Source organism: Eulemur rufifrons, chromosome 8 (assembly GCF_041146395.1).
Source record: "Eulemur rufifrons isolate Redbay chromosome 8, OSU_ERuf_1, whole genome shotgun sequence".
Classification (NCBI taxonomy): Eukaryota; Metazoa; Chordata; class Mammalia; order Primates; family Lemuridae; genus Eulemur; species Eulemur rufifrons.
Window position 1 is genome coordinate 112,180,929 of NC_090990.1, and position 17,867 is coordinate 112,198,795.

A 17,867-nucleotide genomic window follows, 5' to 3' on the forward strand; every position below is an offset into this window, starting at 1 on the left:
TTTTACGGTTTTAAATAAAATGTGGCCCCTTTACTGAGCATTTATCCAAAGAAGTTGCAGAAGAGAGCTGTCGGAGCTCATACGCCCACAGTGGTAGACAGGATGAAAGATTAACACAATTAGATATATCATTTATAATATAATAATGATAACTCTTTAGGTTCCTGTAATTACTTACTCTTTTCAAAGAGCTTTCACATATACACATTCCTGTTTGCTCTTTGTGGAACTGGGGTGAAACACCAACTGAATTTGAAACCAAATGAGCACAGCTGAAAATTATATTGCTCAAAAGATGTGACCTGTGAAGAACAGTCCAGTTTTCCAAATTTTGAGCTGTCTATGCTACCACAGAAGCAAACACTAGCATAGGGTCTTCAGGAGCAAAATGAAGCAGAGATTTGGGAGCATATTAACTAGATTATCATATTCAATTTCTTCTCAAAACTGTTAATAAGGTGGAAAAAAGTGTACTTGGACTGTGTTATTTGAATTCATGCTGTTGTTGAATTCATCTGTGTTATTTGAATTCAGGATATAATTGTCAGTTATTCGCTCAGACAACTATGTGATTAGTTTGATTTTTTAGTCTTTGAACAAAATCTTTGGTAGCTTAAAATACCTGACAAGTGAGAGATACTGGGACCACCCTTCCTTCCATATGAATGAATGATTTCTGAAAATGATCATGCATAGGAATCAAACTTTATTTTGATTTTCTAGAGCCAGTTTAAGTAAATCTAACCATTGTACATTCATTTGGTCAACAACTTCAAAATTTAGAATCCTAGAATTTTATAACATTGGGACAGGGCAGAAAATCAGTATAAGAGGGATGCTGAGATATTTGTTTATTAAATAAAAACATGTGAAACTAGATGGAGAATTTGTGAGTATAGATTTCAGAAAGTTTGGTTTAAAATGGCCTGGCACATGCTAATATCTCAGAGAAGACTATAAATGTCAGCATGTTTCATACTGTCTTTACTCATAATGGCTCCCCTTATACTCAAATTATGGCTATTTATTACTTAATAAGTTATAGCTTTTAAATGTCTTCAGTCTTATCTAGAGATGTAACAATGACCCACCATATGAGTTTTTCTTTCAGGCGTTTTGGAAACAATCCAAAAATAGACTCTTCATCTTTGACTGCATAGCATGTCTTAATGGAATGGTTATAATAGCAATTATTCATATTTATTGGATTTTCCTTAAAGATGTCTTAAAATATGTATTTCACATTTCATTACTCTGTGTCATAATGCAGCATCAAACTTAAACATCAAACCACTTCTTTTTTAGCACAAGTACTAAATATCTCTGAAAATGGGAACTCTTCTTTAAATTGTACTTTATGAAGAACTATTTTTCTACACCTCACTAGGTACTGCATTTCGTAACTCAATTCTCAATTTTAACAGTAATTGGCTTTTTGTAAAATCTTAAAGTTGGGAAGTATATTAGTTAGGATCTTATTCAGCTACCAGCAGCAGAAAACTTGATAAACAGCAGCGTACAAGTAAGAGGTTTATTGGGCCCTGAAAACTTCTGTTCCTCCCCTTCAGCAAATGGTCTTTGTCTTCATGACTGAAACACAACTGTGCAGGGCAGGCCTTCCAACTGCATTCAGGAAGGAAGGGAAGGCCATGGGTGAAGGGCAATGGACAAGAGGAATTACTGTTAGGCTGGCCAAGTCTTCTTTTTTTAAGTTGAGATATAATTTACATACCATAAATTTCAACTCTTTAAGGTGTATAATGCGATGGTTTTTAGTATATTCACAAAGTTGTGTAATCATTACCACTGTCTAATTCCAGAACATTTCCATTATCCCAAAAAGAAACCTGTACCCATTAGCAGCCAGCCACCATTCCCCATTTCCTCTTCCCCAAACCCTGGCAACCACCATCTACTTTCTGTCTCTATGGGTTTGCCTCTTCTGAACATTTCATGTAAGTGGAATCATACAACTTATGGCCTTGTGAGTCTGGCTTCTTTCACTTAGCATAATATTTTCGAGGTTCACCCATTGAATGGAAGTATCAGTGCTTCATTCATTCCTCTTTATGGCTGAATAATATTCCACTATCTGGATATAACACGTTGGTATGTGGACATTTGGGTTGTTTCCACTTTTTTGGCTATTAATAATGCTATGAAAATTTGTGTATGAGTTTTTATGTGAACATGTGTTTTCAGTTCTCTTGGGTATGTAGCCAGGAGTGGAACTGCTCAGTCATATGGTAACTCTATGTTTTAGCCTTTTGAGGAACTGCCAAATTATTGTCCAAAGCAGCTGCACCATTTTACAGTACTGCCGGAAGTACAAGAGGAGTCCAGGGAATCTATCTGCTAAAACCCTTCTCAAAAGCCTCCCCCACCCCTCCCCAGAGACTCCTGCTAACATTTCACTGGCCAGAATTGGGTCACGTGGCCACTCCTAGCTACAACTGAATCTGGAAAAGTGAGTATTCCAGCTTTTAAACCTCTGTTGTAGGAGGGGGAAAAAAAGGTTCCCATCTTTGCTGAAGAAGTGATCCTGGTCATCTTTTCTGATAGGAAAGCCCCTCTTGAAAACCCCTAACAGGGGGCATCCTGCTTCAGCTCGAACACTGCCAGTGATAAGACCCTTATCTTATGGTTCTTATTGTTAGTGATTCCTGTATGCTGAGTAACAGATCTAATATTTTCCCTTCAGAAATAATAAAACAAAGGGAATACGGGAATGGAAATGAAATAGTCATTAATAATGTAAATGTGATGTTCCAACTATTATTGCGTAGCTCACAGAAGGGTTCAGTAATTGTTTGTCTCCCTCCCTTCTACACCCCCCCTTCCGGTCTCTTCTCTATAATGAGATGGAAAGGAGGATACATTTTATTGTTTTGTTAGATTATACATTTCTAGGACATCAGGGATGATGTTTTCTAATTGACTTTGGTTCACACCTGCTACAACTTAAATGTATATGAGCATTAATGAATTTTTTTTTTCCTGTAGAAGAGGGGGAAGACAGAAGAAACCATTCACAGGCCTCACCATTGGATTATAAGCATGCTGGGTGCTTAATGAGTTGCTGAATAATATAACACTCCTTTAGTTCTTTGGCTGCCTCATGATTAAATGCTATAAATATTTATGATTTATTACTGATGCTTTGGATAGGATAGGCTTTGGAAGGCTCATGGATCACAGCGATTCTAAAGGAAAATAAGAAAATAAAACTATATAAAGCTACTTATTTATAATGCTGCTTAAATGGGTTACGTAATTTGTCAGAAGCTGGTGGGGGTAAAGCTATTTGGAGGCAATGCCATTTAAACAGTTTCTTTTATCATTGATTATATATTTCTCATAAGCGTATATTTATAATAAACAAGAGTTAAAGTCACTAATTTCTCCCAACAACCCACTCACCTTTGAAGGTTTCAATTAGGCTGCAAAATCAAAGAGCTTCACATGATGTTTATTGCAAGTGCTGTCGTGCTGTACGTGACAACCAGGGACCAGCACACAGGACTGTTTCTCCCAAAGTCAGAATACTTGTCTCCGGGAACCAAGGCTGGCGGTGTCTGCAGCACCAACCCCAGCTGCTTTTAATGACCCACTTGCAAAAGTTTCGCTCCCTGTTTCTTTGGTTCTACTGGTTTAAAGGTTAAGTACCCAAAAGAGTTACACTCGCACAAGGGGCATTGCAGTGTTGCAGACGCAGCTGTAATGTGGGTTATTGATTAAGATAACTGGGTTTGATTCCTAACTCCATCAAGCTGCATGGCCCTAAGCAAGTTATTTAGCCTCTCTGAGCTTCAATTCCTTCGTGGAGTTACTGAGGACTAATTGAATCAATAGATGTGAAGCACTTGCCTATAGCAAGTGCTCAATGAAATGCTAGATATTATTATCTCCATTAAAAGGAATCATAAGCAAATAATTTGACTTACAATATACCTTGTAATGAAATGGACATCTATGAATGGTGTACTAGGTAGCTTATTGCTCAGACCTGAGAAAAATTTAGCTTATACAGAAAAACAGAAGCATTAAACTTTTTTCTCTGAAATTGATTCTGTATATATGTGTGTCCTAATATATATATGGAGAACAAAATTATTGTTTGGCCTTTTCAAATATCTTATCTCATTGCATCTTTCTATCCACCCTTTGAGGTTGTTATTATTCTCTTCATTTGACTGATGAGGAAAACAAGACTTTGAGAAAGAAAATGATTTCCCCAAGAGCATAAAACTACTAAGGGGCAGATCTTCTAACCAATCCATATGTACACAAAGTGATGGCAGGAATATGTTTTTGCTTTGTTTCCTTGTTGTAAGAAATGGAAAGCAAGAGAAGGAATGGAAAAGCACTATCCTATAATTCTCAATGAAGGAAAAGGATAGGTTCTCCTTGAAAAACATCAGCCCAGCTCTCCTGTCACGCAGATATCCATCACATGATTATAGAACAGATCTGCTTTTTCCTGGTTTCCAAATTGGACAACTTTTAAATATAAAACTCCACTCATTTTTTGAATCACAAAGGCCAGGCATTCAAATAAAATTATAGTTTCTTTTTAACTTAAAGGGGTAGCCTGACCGGAGCGTAAGAAACCCTTGCATTACAGACCAAAGTGTTTTACTATTGCATTTACTCACACCTTCAAGTGGAAGGTAAAATTTTTACAATTCCTAATGTGTCAGTGCCAACGAAGAAAGCGAAAGGCTGCTAGAAATGTGTGACTGACAGCTGAGTGTTCTCAACCAGATAATGAAGTCTCTCCCGCATGCAGAGCCACCTCGTGTACCAAGACCGAGGTCACATATTCATGTCACTGAGGGAATTTCATCTGTTTCCTTATTTGAAAACGGATTCTTAATAACTCTTCCATATTTTCCTAGTTTTGCTTCAGACAAAAAGAATTAGATAATCATGTCACATACCAAGAAGAGAACATTTATAATACCCATGAGAGTAAAACCTTTCAGGACTAGATGGAAGGTTGCTCAGTCTCCCTGAAACATAAAGTCCTGACTGGAGGGAACAAAAACAGTGAGCAAAACCAACCTGGCTAGCTACATCATGCGAAAGGGCCCTGGGTGAAGGCTGTAATTGTTCCAGTAGGTGAAGTCTACATAACACAGTAGCAATGAATGGCATTTATTAAATATTTTATATCTGCCAAATATGCTACTAAATACTGTATCTGATTCACTCCTGCAAACAGTACCATGAGGTAGGAAATATTGTCTTCTGGTTAGAAATATGGAAACTAAGGTTTAGAGAAGATTCAGAGCTAAGCCAGGTCACACAGATACGAAATGGCATAGCAGAGACTCAAACTCAGGGCCCTCTGTTAGCTAAGTCTATATGCTCTTTTCAATTTTTTACAACCTCTCCTTTCTTTGGAATGTGGCCCCACTTTTATCACTGGGGAGTGTGTTAGTTATCTATTACTCCATAACAAATTGCCACAAACTTAGGGGCTTAAAGCAGTGCTCACCTATGATCTGTAGGTCCGGAATTAGGGCCCCGGCTGGCTCCTCTGCTTCAGGGTCTTTTGAGACTGCAATCAAGGGATCAGCCAGGGTTGGGGTCTCATTTGAGGCTTAACTGGGGAAGGATTTGCTTCCAAGCTCACATGATTGTTGGCAGCATTTGGTTCCTTGCAGGTTGTTGGACTGAAGGCCTCACTTCCTTGCTGTGTGGGCCTCTCCACATGGCCGCTTATTTCATCAAAGTCACCAAGGGAGAGAGGCTGCTAGCAAGATGGAAGTTACAATCTTATGTAACATAGTCTTGGTAGTGGCATTCCACCACGTTTATTGTATTCTATTGCTTAGAAGCCAGTCTCAGGTCTTGCCCACACGTGAAGGTAGGGGATTGAACAAGGATGTAACATTAGGAGATGAGGGGAGCATCTTACAGTCTCTCTGCCACGGGGAGTTATATTAAATGTTCCATGTTTTCCTCTATATTTCTACCAACTCCATAAAGTTATCATAAAGCTCCTTGTCCAGGACCAGAGAAAGGGTTATAATTATTTTTAAAAATATTTTAAAATCTCAAACAGGATGTTTATCTCATACTAGTTCTTAAAAATATTACTTATTATTTCTTAAGGCTTGGGCCTTAATTCTTATTAGTTGCATTATTACCTTGTTTCTGGAACTAAGCTCACTGCATATAGGACCCCAGGGAAGTGTCCATTTAATAGGGTTAGCAGGGTCATGAAATAAGTATATGGCGGCAGTTCCAAACCCTTTGAATGAGCTCTACTGGCCTTCCAGGCAGGACCCTCCTGAGCCAGAGGTTACTTCTGGGAGAAATGCAAACTGAGAAGTCCTCCAGAAACTCTCTAGCACAAGGCTTCTGGCAGTGCAGGCTTACAGCAAACAGAGAACAGAATGCTTACAATGAGAAATTGGTTATAGAGGTGATCATTTTTATTGCTTTTTAGTGTCTCAAATCCCATTATACCAGGGGAATGTAGCCTGCCTGAATTATAGCAGCTTAAAAAATCTTTTCATCACCATCACCACATACATATGTCTGTGTGTATATATATGTATGCATGACACCCAAAATTTAGCACCATGAATTCTCACTGCTGCTGCAAAACGGTGTTCTTTCTCAACCCTCTTGACGTACACTGCATCCAAAAAAGGCTTTGGAAGTCTTCCAGAGCCCAGTTACGTTGGGGGGATGCAAACCCACCCATCTTTCATCTCTCTGTAATTTCTTCAATAACTGCAGCGTAGAGTGACATTGGTTTACCAAGGAAAAGCTAACAGATTTTTTTCTATAAATAACCGGTTGGCAGTGCTGTGGTGACAATTTATATAATAGAACTCATGCTTAAATAATAAAGTAACAGCTTTGGACTGAGAATTTTAAAATGTTTTATTGAAATGTAGACTGATTAACAGGCAAGATTCTTCTTCTAATTATTTTAATTATAGGCTGTTAATGACAAGAAGCTGTAGAAATAAAAACACGTTAAAATTACATTTTTAATGAAGTGACACCTGGAAGCCCCGACTTCTCCAAAGCAAGAAGGGATAATCTATTGTTACCTAGAAACAATGCATGCGTACATAGAGGTCAGGAAGATGTTCGTTTGGGAGACAGAATTATTTATGACCTGGTTTCTCTCTGAATGCCGGTAGGATAAGGAAGATGTGTAGTATGGTAAAAAGAACCCTGCACTCAGAGGCAAGAGACTGATTTCTAGTCCTGGCTCTGTTAACCTGCTTCCTGCTTCCCTATGTCCACCTCTTGGCCTTTCTTGGCCTCAGTTTGTCACCTGTAAAATGTGGAAGTGAAGTTAATGAGCGCTAAACTCCCCTTTTAACTTCATAATTCCATGATTTCATTATTCTATCATAAAGAATGATAAACTTTTAGGGAAAATAGATTGAGTACATTTGTTAATAAATATTAATTCACATGCACACATAAAGATGGCAGCTTTTAAGACATAGATAAGGCTTTTCATCTAATTGAGTAAAACTAAATTGGACATGTATCCATGTACCCGACACTGTACCAGGTACGTGTGGGCGGGTAAGGTTGCAAGGTAGAGAAAAGATAATATGCATTCGTCCACCCATTGAGTCATTCATTTCCTAAGCAAATATTTATTTGCTTGTACCAGGGAAGGTTTCACTGATAAGGTAGCATTTGAAGAGAAATCTAAAGAGAATGAAAGAGCAAGGCACACAGATTATAACTTGGAGGAAAGCATTTCAACAGAGAAAGAGCAAGTGCAAATGCTCTGAGGTAGGAGTGCCTCATTTTCTTCAAGGATTAGGAGGGAGGCCAAGGTAGCTATAGCAAAGCGAGTGAGGAGCACAGCAATAGGAGATGAAGTCGGGGAGGCAGAAAGAGCTAGGTCAGGTAAGGCATTTAAAGACAATTATACTGTTCAGCATAAGTTGTACACTTTTATCTGCCTTCAAGTCCAGAAAATTCTCAGCCATCATCTCTACAAATATGTCTTATCTGCCACTATCTCTATTCTCTTTTTTAGGAATTCCTATTAGAGCCATGTTGGAGTCCTTCATTCTATTTTCTGTTTCCTAAGTGACATTTCCTAGTTTTAATCTCTCTATCATTTTATGCTGCATTCTGGGTGAGTTTCTCAATACTATTTTCCAATTCTTTAATTATCTGTTCAAATATGTCTAGTCTAGAGTTTGTCCTATTCATTATGATTTTTATTTCAGTGATAGTATTTCTTTTATTCCCAGGATTTTCAATTAGTAATTTTTTTATGTCCACTTGCTCTTGTTTCATCTGACTATTCTATTGAGGATCTTAAGCATACCTATATTAAAGACATTTTCATATTAATCTATTATTTTCATTTCATCTGGAGTAAATATATCTCCTAGTTATTTATATCTTTTGTCTTAGTTCTCTCTGTGTGTTTCAGAATTTTGGTTTGAAGGCTTATTGTGAGTAGGAGGTTTTATTGTTTTCTCTCTCTTTGTTCCCCCAGACTCTTGACAATTTTATGGTTGCTTTCTTCTGCCCCCCAACCCCAGTGTGTAGATATCAGCTTTTTTTTTTCCTACAAGTTCAGAAACTCCTGTCCTACTGGAATTGAAAAAGATCCAGTGACCAGCCCAGTGGGCTGCTTGCCTCATGTTCTTACTTCAAGAAGAGATCCATCATTTCCCATTTTTCAAGATACTCAGCTTCAGGCTTCCACATAGCTGAACATGTGGAGGTTCCTGGAGGATGGCGTACCCTGGGAGGGCACGGAAGCTCTGTGCCCCTTCCCCCATACCTCACCCTATATATCTCTTCATCTATATCCTTTATAATAAACTGGTAAAAAAAAAAAAAAAATCCTCAGCTTCATATACTCCATTGCTCCAGGCGAGGGTCCACTGTAACTTTTTTTCATCCTTCTTTCATGGGTGGGAGGATCTGCCAAAGTACTGGTTTCACTCAATGAAGTTGGCTGTCTCTGTCTTGCCTTGCCTACCAGATATCATGCCTGCTTTCATACCTCATAGCCCATGGCTTTGACCTTGCTTATAATATCATGTTTTTGCTTTGTTTTTGATTCATAAAAAGATATATTTTTTTGAGCATGGCCATTTATGTGTAGGTTTCTTAAAATATTTGTTATGTGTTTGGAGCCAAGGGACAGGGCGTGGACCCAAAAGGATAAACTTATATGCCACCTTCAACAGAAGTCTCTTCGGGAAGAATGTGAGACACAGAATAGGCCTTCAAGAATGAATAGGTCCCAAGTAGGCTGAGTGAAAGTATAATCCCAGAGCCAAAGTCAGGAATACGTTGGACGTGTGCAGGGAAATGGGAGGAAACCAGTCTGGCTAGAGAGCAACAGCAGTGGAGACCTACAGACTCCTGCAGCCAGGGTTAGGTGCCCCTTCGCTGTGTTTCTGCAGTAGCCTGTCCTTCCCATCTTAGCGTACCCATCACTTCTTTGCAATTGCCTGAAGGCAGAATCCTGTATATCTTTAAATAAAAATTTTTTTTATTGTATGTATTTAAGGTATACAACATGATGTTGTGATATACATAGTAAAATGGTTACTATAGTCAAACAAATCAGCATATTCATCATCTTGCATAGTTATTCTTTTATTTTATAGTAAGAGCACCTAAAATCTACTCTCTTAGCAAATTTCCAGTATACAATATTATAATTATAGTCCTCATGTTGTACATTAGGTCTCCAGATAAGAGGGCCTTTTTTATTTTAAAATTTTTTTCTGCTCAAAAATCTTATTTTTTTCATTGATAAAACTGTGTATATTTACTGTGTACAATATGATGTTTTGAAGTATATATACACCATGGAATGACTAAGTGTAGCTAATTAACATGCATTATCTCACATGGTTATCATTTTTGTGGTGAGAACACGGAACATCCACTCTCTTAGCATTTTTCAAGAATACAATATATTGTTATGAAATATAGTCACCATGTTGTGCAACAGACTCCGAACGTATTCCTCCTAACTGAAATTTTTGTATCCTTTCGCCAATCCCCTGCCCCTGAAAACTTGTGTGCATCTTGGTCACCCCTGAATCTCCTCTACCTTGTCCAGGGCCTGAACAGAGTAGGTACTCAACAAATCCGTGTGGACTAAATAAATAAATATTGGGCGCAAAATCAGGGTGTGAAAAAAATACATTGATCACATGTCACTTCACTCCAGCAAACACTAATCATCAGTCTTTTTCTCTTTAGCTGATCAAAGACCCAGTTCCTACTATCTTCTTTTCATCCATGCTTCAGAACATGTCATCCATTCTCAAAATGACACTAAAAATGCTCCACTTAAAAGCCGCCAAATCTTCCCAGACACAAAATGCAGCTATTTTCAGTTCCTCCCTCGTGAACCTGTCTCTCTGCAGTGCACCTCTGTCCTTGGCTTCACAGCACCACTCTGTCCTGTCCTGGAGTAGCGACAGCTACTAGATTGCACAGCTGAAAACACAGATACTTGGTTATAAGCAAGCGTTTGGCCAAGAGCCCGAACAGGGAGTGACCTGACAAAAGCTGTGTTTTAGAAAATCAGATCCAAATGTAAGAGGCAGAGCAGACGGGAAAAGGGCAAGATTGGAGGCAGGGAAAAGTCTACTTATCCTGGCAGGTCTGTCTGGTATCTTTCTTCTCTGGGAGGCAGTTCCTGATCTACAGGTCTCTTTAGTGCCCAGTTGTGCTGCCTAGGATATCAGCTCCTCCTCCTAGCACAGGGACCCTGTTGATTGACATTTTGTAGAGTCTTGCCAGACCCATGCTCTGGGACTAGTCTTGTCTCTGAGATTCCCAGCCTGCTGTCTGGGCTACTGGTGCAGGGGAGTAAATCTTCCAAGAATGGCCACCTCCCTACATATGTCCCTTACATCATTCTGCGCCGGCGTTCTCTGTGACTTCTGAAGTGAGGCCCACGACACCGAGGGGGTCACCCAGCTTCCCTCCACACACTCATCCCTTGCTTCCTCTGTGTCATTCCCTTCTTGCCCTGCTGAGGGAGTGTCTGGCAGCTGTTGCCTGGTTCTTCCTCCCTATTGGTTCTGTCCCTTGTTGCTGAGGACCATAATGCCTTGCACTCCATGCCTGTTTGCAGTTGGAACAGACAGGGCTTGTTAGGCCCCAGTCCTAGATAAGCCAGAGTAGTAGGCAAGTTATCTAAACAAGATCTCAGGCAGAGTGTCCCCAGGGTAGAAACCCATCGGCAATTCTGGGGTACAAGGAGATGAAGAGTGTTGTAAATGATACAGAGAGCTAATTATCCAAATGGGGGCACAGGTCAGGGCTGGACGTATAGTTAGGTAAACTGATGGTTTGCCCATAGGACTGGTTGTAGCTCCAGAAATCCCTATTGTCTGAGGTCCAGGCTGGTAGGGATTGATGGAAGCAAGGTTTAGCTTGTAGTAGGAATCCAAATGGCCTAGCTATCTGGATGGAGACTGGAGCAGCATTAGGAACCAGGCACAAACTATAGAGGGCCTTGTATATATCAGTATGTGTGTATGTGCATTTATAGTACATACATATTTACAGCATGTATGTACTATAAATTTATTTGTATGTACATGTATATTTTTATGTATGATACTATTTATGCTGTAAGTACATACAAATTTATAGTATTTATATTCTATATAGTAATATAACTCATATATACTGAACTATTTTTATATATCAAACTGTTTTAAAGGTACAAACACTGTGCCTCAGAATCTAAAGATCCCTCTCTCTCTGTAGGTGCTTTTTTATTCTAAAATTGTTGTCCTGCAGTATTAATATTTGTGTTCTTTTTCCAGCTACCTGAATTGCTTGAGAACTTTTTGCCTAGGGGCTGGCTGGGGATGTTATAGACCACCTTTGAAGGCAGTTGTCAACAGATAACTGACATAAAATGAAGACTTTTCTTTCAGCAGCCCATATGGATAGATGCCCAGTTGACTACACTCAAATTTTTTCTTATTAGTTCCATTCCTTCCTTCCTTGTGCATCTTAGGGTGCCTTTTCTAACTCCTGGTTACTTGAGTGACCCATCCCTCTCTTCCTCCCTGCCATCTCTTTTCTTACTTATATTATTATTCCTGAGGGCAGTGAGGTATCTTCCCCAACAACACGCAGTGGTGCACTGCTTGGAGTTGGGGTGGGGAAGAATACACTTGGTCTAGGAGATCAACGTCAGGAGATTCGATTAACATTCTTAGCAGAAGACAGCTGACAGCGTCTTTTGTGTTGTTGCTCCTGTTTCCCAACACATTAGTGAAGTTTACGCATTTTATCTCATTGAGGTAACTGATTCATTATCTAGTTCAAATCCCCACATTTCCCAAGTTGATGATACAAGTCATTAAAAAAGCAGGAAGCGGCCGGGCGCGGTGGCTCACGCCTGTAATCCTAGCACTCTGGGAGGCCGAGGTGGGCGGATCCTTTGAGCTCAGGAGTTCGAGACCAGCCTGAGCAAGAGCGAGACCCCATCTCTACTAAAAATAGAAAGAAATCATATGGACAGCTAAAAATATATATAGAAAAAATTAGCCGGGCATGTTGGTGCATGCCTGTAGTCCCAGCTACTCGGGAGGCTGAGACAGGAGGATTGCTTGAGCTCAGGAGTTTGAGGTTGCTGTGAGCTAGGCTGATGCCACGGCACTCACTCTAGCCTGGGCAACAGAGTGAGACTCTGTCTCAAAAAAAAAAAAAAAAAAAAAATATAAAAAAAAAGAAAAAAAAAAGCAGGAAGCTGGCTCTGCTACAAGAAACTGACAGTGATTTCATGTTCTTTTAGACTTATCTCATTGTGAACTCTGAGTCTGAAATCACTTTCACTCTTCCTGGCTTTGGTTTCGCCTGCCTTCTTTATTTTCCTTTTAATCTGATTGGGTTGTTTGTGTCATATACTCATACAGAAAATTTTCTCCTTGAAATTGGCTTATATGGCCTGAAAGAGATGAACTTTTCATCCTTCTCCCCTTTCTCCCCTCCTCCCCTCCCCCCTTTCCACTCTCTGCTCCTCATTGCCCTGTTGATACAGTCTTCTGGAGACAAGTCGGCTATTTCAGGAACTGCTATTCTTATAAACCAAAATAGTTTGGTTGCTTTGGGAAGAGTAAAAGAGCTATAAATGATTCATTGACTCCTCTTCTGCTGTTCCCTCCTATGAGTGTGCCAGGCACTGTGCTAGGAACTGGAATTGTTCCTAAACACCCACGGGCGCATTAATTCCTATTTTATGACTTTTATAACTTAGGGTGAAATTTTCAAAGCCTCCTGTACTAAATCTCTCCATTTGGTACTCAGCAACCTGTAATTAATTAACTATGGCCACAACGAGCCCTTTATTGGAAATCTGGTAACTGGGACAGGTTGTCCATGGAGAAATCCCACCATAGTACGTGTGCAAGTGCAGCAGGGAACAAAGAAGTCATGTGAGTTTCCTACAGAGTGTGCTTTTTGAGTAACTAGATGATTCCCCCTGGCCTCTCTGAAGCTGTCTTCCCTTCCCTGTTCACTTCTGTTCCTTTATATTATCCATGAGAAAGGTTTTCCTTCTGACTTGTCAGGGCTCCTGGCACACCCATCTTCATGTCAGACTCAGCCGCTACTCTTTCTTCTTTCCTCCTCTTTGCAGTCTGCAAAGGGCCCCACCCTTCCCCGGCCCTGAGATTTCTGTGTCTTTCACGGGATTTTTCTTATCTCTGATTATTTTGTGTGTTTCTTTATTCACCTCCTGCGTCGGAGCACACAAAACCCTCTAGAAGAGGCTGTGGAGTGTTTTCCTGCTTCTTTACATTGTGTGGGTTTGGGCTTTTTTATTTTGCTTTGTTTTCCAAGTGCTCAGGAACATGGCTGGTCAAATTACTACGGAGGCTGAGTGGGCTTCACGCTTTTCCTTTGAAGGAACCCCAGCACTGGCGTGTGCCCTCTCCCGGCTGTTTCCTTGGGCCATTCATTGTCTTCCCACTGAGACCAAGGTGGCCCTGCCCCACAGGCCACCTGTGCTTCCCAAAACATACAAGGGGAGTTGAATGCCAACTCATATTGATGCCAAGGTCCTGCTTTAGGTGCTGTTGCTACAAAGATAAACATAACACAGTCCTCAACCTCAAGGAGTTCCCAACCTTGTGCGGAGAATATACACACAGCTTCAACAATTACAAAGCTGTCATTGCTAAAGGTTATGACAGCTGCCTGCACAGGGATTATGGGAGCGTGTAGGAACACAGATGATTCTCCAGTAAAAACATGGGCAATAGAAGTTAAAGTTTAAAAACAATGTTCTTACACTTGGATGTATTATAAACTTTGATGTGTAAATGGGAATGGACTTAGGGGAGGGGGAGGGGCGGAAGAGCTTCCCAGAGAATGTGCTATTTGAGCTAAGTCTTGAAGACTGAATAATGAAGGATGCTCTTACACTGCTCCCGGCAAATAGGAATTTTCCAGCCGAATGAGGAAGGAAAGATTGCTATTGGCAGAGGGAAAACCGAATTGCAAAGGCACAGAGGCATGAGACGGTGCTAACTGTTCAGGGAAGCTGCTGCTCCCACACTGCTGGGGGTGGAGATGAGGAGGGTGCGGAGGCTGGGGCAGTCTGGTGAGAATGGGCAAGCTCTGGGGAAGGCTGCCTGTGAGGGCCCATCCTGGGGTAGGTGTGAGGACCAGGTAGATTTGAAGCAGTATTTACTCAGAGTAGCCAGAAGAAGACAAGTTCTAAAGCAGTATGTTCTCAAACTTTTTTGGCCCTGGCCAGCAGGAAAAAAAATATATTTTACATAGCAAGCCAATGTATACATATTGAAGATTGACTCTTACTCTTATATTTTCTATTTTATCCTATTCTATTTCTTCTTCTTCTTCCTTTTTTTTTTTTTTTTTTTTTCAATTTCATCCAGAAAAAAAAAAAATGCAAGCCATGTCTCTCTAAACTTATCTCACAACCCAATGGGTCAACTCAAGGTTTGGAAAACACTATTCTAAAGGGTGAGTGTAAGTTATAGGCAAAAAGGGAACCCAGGGTCAACTCAGTTTGAGGGGCAACTAGGACAGAGGAAACCAGGAACTGATCAGGAAAGAGAGAACAAGGCACAAAGTCCAGGATCTAATTGGGGAACCACACAAGGGTTGGAAAACTGTTTTCACAGGGATAGTTGCACATCACTGGACTGGGCTGATTAGCCTAAAGGTACGCGGAGCTCAGGAAGATGATGAAAAGCCTTGTAAGTTAAGGAGTTTGGGCTTTTTGCAGAGGAATTTGAGGCATTGAAGAGTTTTAAGTAGGTGCATTGGTTAGCTGTTGCTGAATAACACACCATCCCAAAACTTAGAGACTTAAAACAACAACCTCAGATTTTTTTCACAAGTCTACTGATTGGCTAGGCAGTTCTGCTGCTCTGGGCCGGACTTGCTATGCATTTTCAGGCAGCTAGCAGGTTGGCTGGGACCTGGCTCACCTAGGATGGCCTTGACTGGGAAAGCTTGGCTCTCCTGCATATGTCTCCCACATCCATCCAGCACGCTAGTGTGGGCATGTTCTGGTGGCACTAGTGGGGGTCCAAGAGAGGAGCAAATGTGTAAGTACCTTTTCAAGTCTCTGCTGTGTCCAATTTGTTATCCCCTTGACCAAAGCAGTTCACATGCCTGGGCCTAGACTTGGTGTGGGAAGGCACTGCCCGGGGGCTTGGGTACAGAGAGACATGAAAGATTGGGTCATTAATGCAATCCGTTTTCACAGCAGAGAAGAAATAAGGTTAGATTGTGTTTTAAGAAGATCACATTGGCCACTCTGTATTGAAAGAAGATGATGCTGGAGGCAGCAAGGCCAGGTAGGAGGATATTTTAAGATGAGAGATGATAGGGTTCAAACTAGGGGACTAGGCTTGAGGAGGAAGAGAGTGCTAGCTTCTAGGGAGTCAATAAATCCCTTTTTTCCTTTTGATTCAGAACCAATGGACAGATGGACATATAGGTTACACAAAGAGCCAAGCTTTCTCAAACTCCTGGCCTCAAGCGATCCTCCCACCTCAGCCTCCCAAAGTGTTGGGATTACTGGTATGAGATACCACTTCTGGCAGAGCAACCTTTTCTCAAATTCTTTGGAACCTCCTAGTCCCCCTCCCCACAGCCTAGGCTTCCGCAAAGCCCTGCAAAGTAGATACAGTCACTCAAAATCACTGTTTCCCACTGGTCTATGACAGAGAAGAACAAAAGGGGAGTGAAATCTTACAGTCTAATAAGAGATCCACCTGTCAACAAGACGTGAGTAAAGTGCTAAGGGAATGGCCAGGAATGACATGCCAGTGCATGGGTCACAAAATTTTCCTGTAAAGGGCCAGAGAATGAGTATTTTATGCTTTGCAGGCTTTTGGGTCTCTGTTACAACAACTCAGTTCTGCCACTGCAGTGCAAAAGCAGCCACAGGTGATACATAATGAATGAATGTTGCTGTGTTCCAATAAAACTTTATTTATGGGCACTGAAATTTGAATTTTCATGTTCCACAAAACATTCTTTCTTTGATTTATTTTCAACCATTTAAAAAATGTTAAAAACCATTCTTAGTGCATGGGCTGTACAAAATCAAGTGGTAGCTGGATCTGGTTTGCACATCCCTACTCTAGCGGAAGCTGTTCCACCAGAAACTATGAAGTCAGAAGAAAGGAGCTCCCCCAGTGTAATTGTAACCTAACCAAGGTGATTTTTCAGGCCAGTGTTGTCGCTGCATCACAGGAAACAACTTTTACGATGAGAACGTCAAGTCAAGTCAAGTCAGCGGGGTGAGGTAGGGACTGGGAGACAGGAAAAGAAGGGAAGCTATCAGCATTTATTAGTATCTCCTCTGTGCAATACACTTTGCATGTGCTATGAGTCTTTCCAAAACCATGTGAGGTAGTTTTTATGACCCTCAATTTGCTAGTGAGGAAACAGAATTTCAGAGAGGTTAATTAACTTGCCCGAGGCCACACAGCAAGTAGGGGCAGAGTTGGTTTTTAAATCTAATGTCCTTTCCCCCAGGACTCTGGTATTTTGGTCAGATGAGGCTTCCATGGCCCCCAACTCTCACCAAATAGGCAAATGCCTTTCTAGTGACACCGCTCTTCACAAGACTTATATTCCCACCCAGAATGACCAGACAATGGCAGAGTTTTTAAAATACTAGATGTCTGCTAATAAAACAGAAAGAGAGCTGAGATCCTTACTCAGAGACTTCAGGGGCCCAAATGCTCCTCCCTTGCCAAGTATTAGCCTTCTTTTCTCCAGAGATGATGAGTAAAGATTCCCAAGGAAATGGGGTTCTTCCTGCTTTTTCTTTTGTGCCCCTTCACAGCATATTTTTAAAAAAATATTGAGGTGAAATTCACATAACATAAAATTAACAATTTTAAAGTATAAAATTCAGTGGCATTTAGTACACTCACAACGTTGCACAACCATCACCTCTACCAAGTTCCAGACTTTGAGCACACTTTGCCTCCTGTCTGATAGATGTTTATCTACTATACTGGACAGTTCATTTCTTTAGGCTATCTGTGTCCATTTCGTCTACATACTCTGAGAGTATCTTGTTAATATTCAATGCCCTGACAATCCTAGTTGGATGGAATTCCAGATACCCTATTCGCAATTTCTTTTTCTGAGCAGAACTTCAAAAGCTGTATTTGGGATCAAAATCTATGCCTTCTTCCTGCCATATATCTTCATTATATCATTGAGTGAAGACAACAAGCTTAATGGTGAAACAGAGTCTCTGTCCTATCTTCTTTGAAGACATTCTTTTTATCCCTTTTTCATCCGACTGCACACTGCCCATGTGGCTATTAATTTGCATCAAGCTATGGTTAAATTTTGTATGTGCCTAT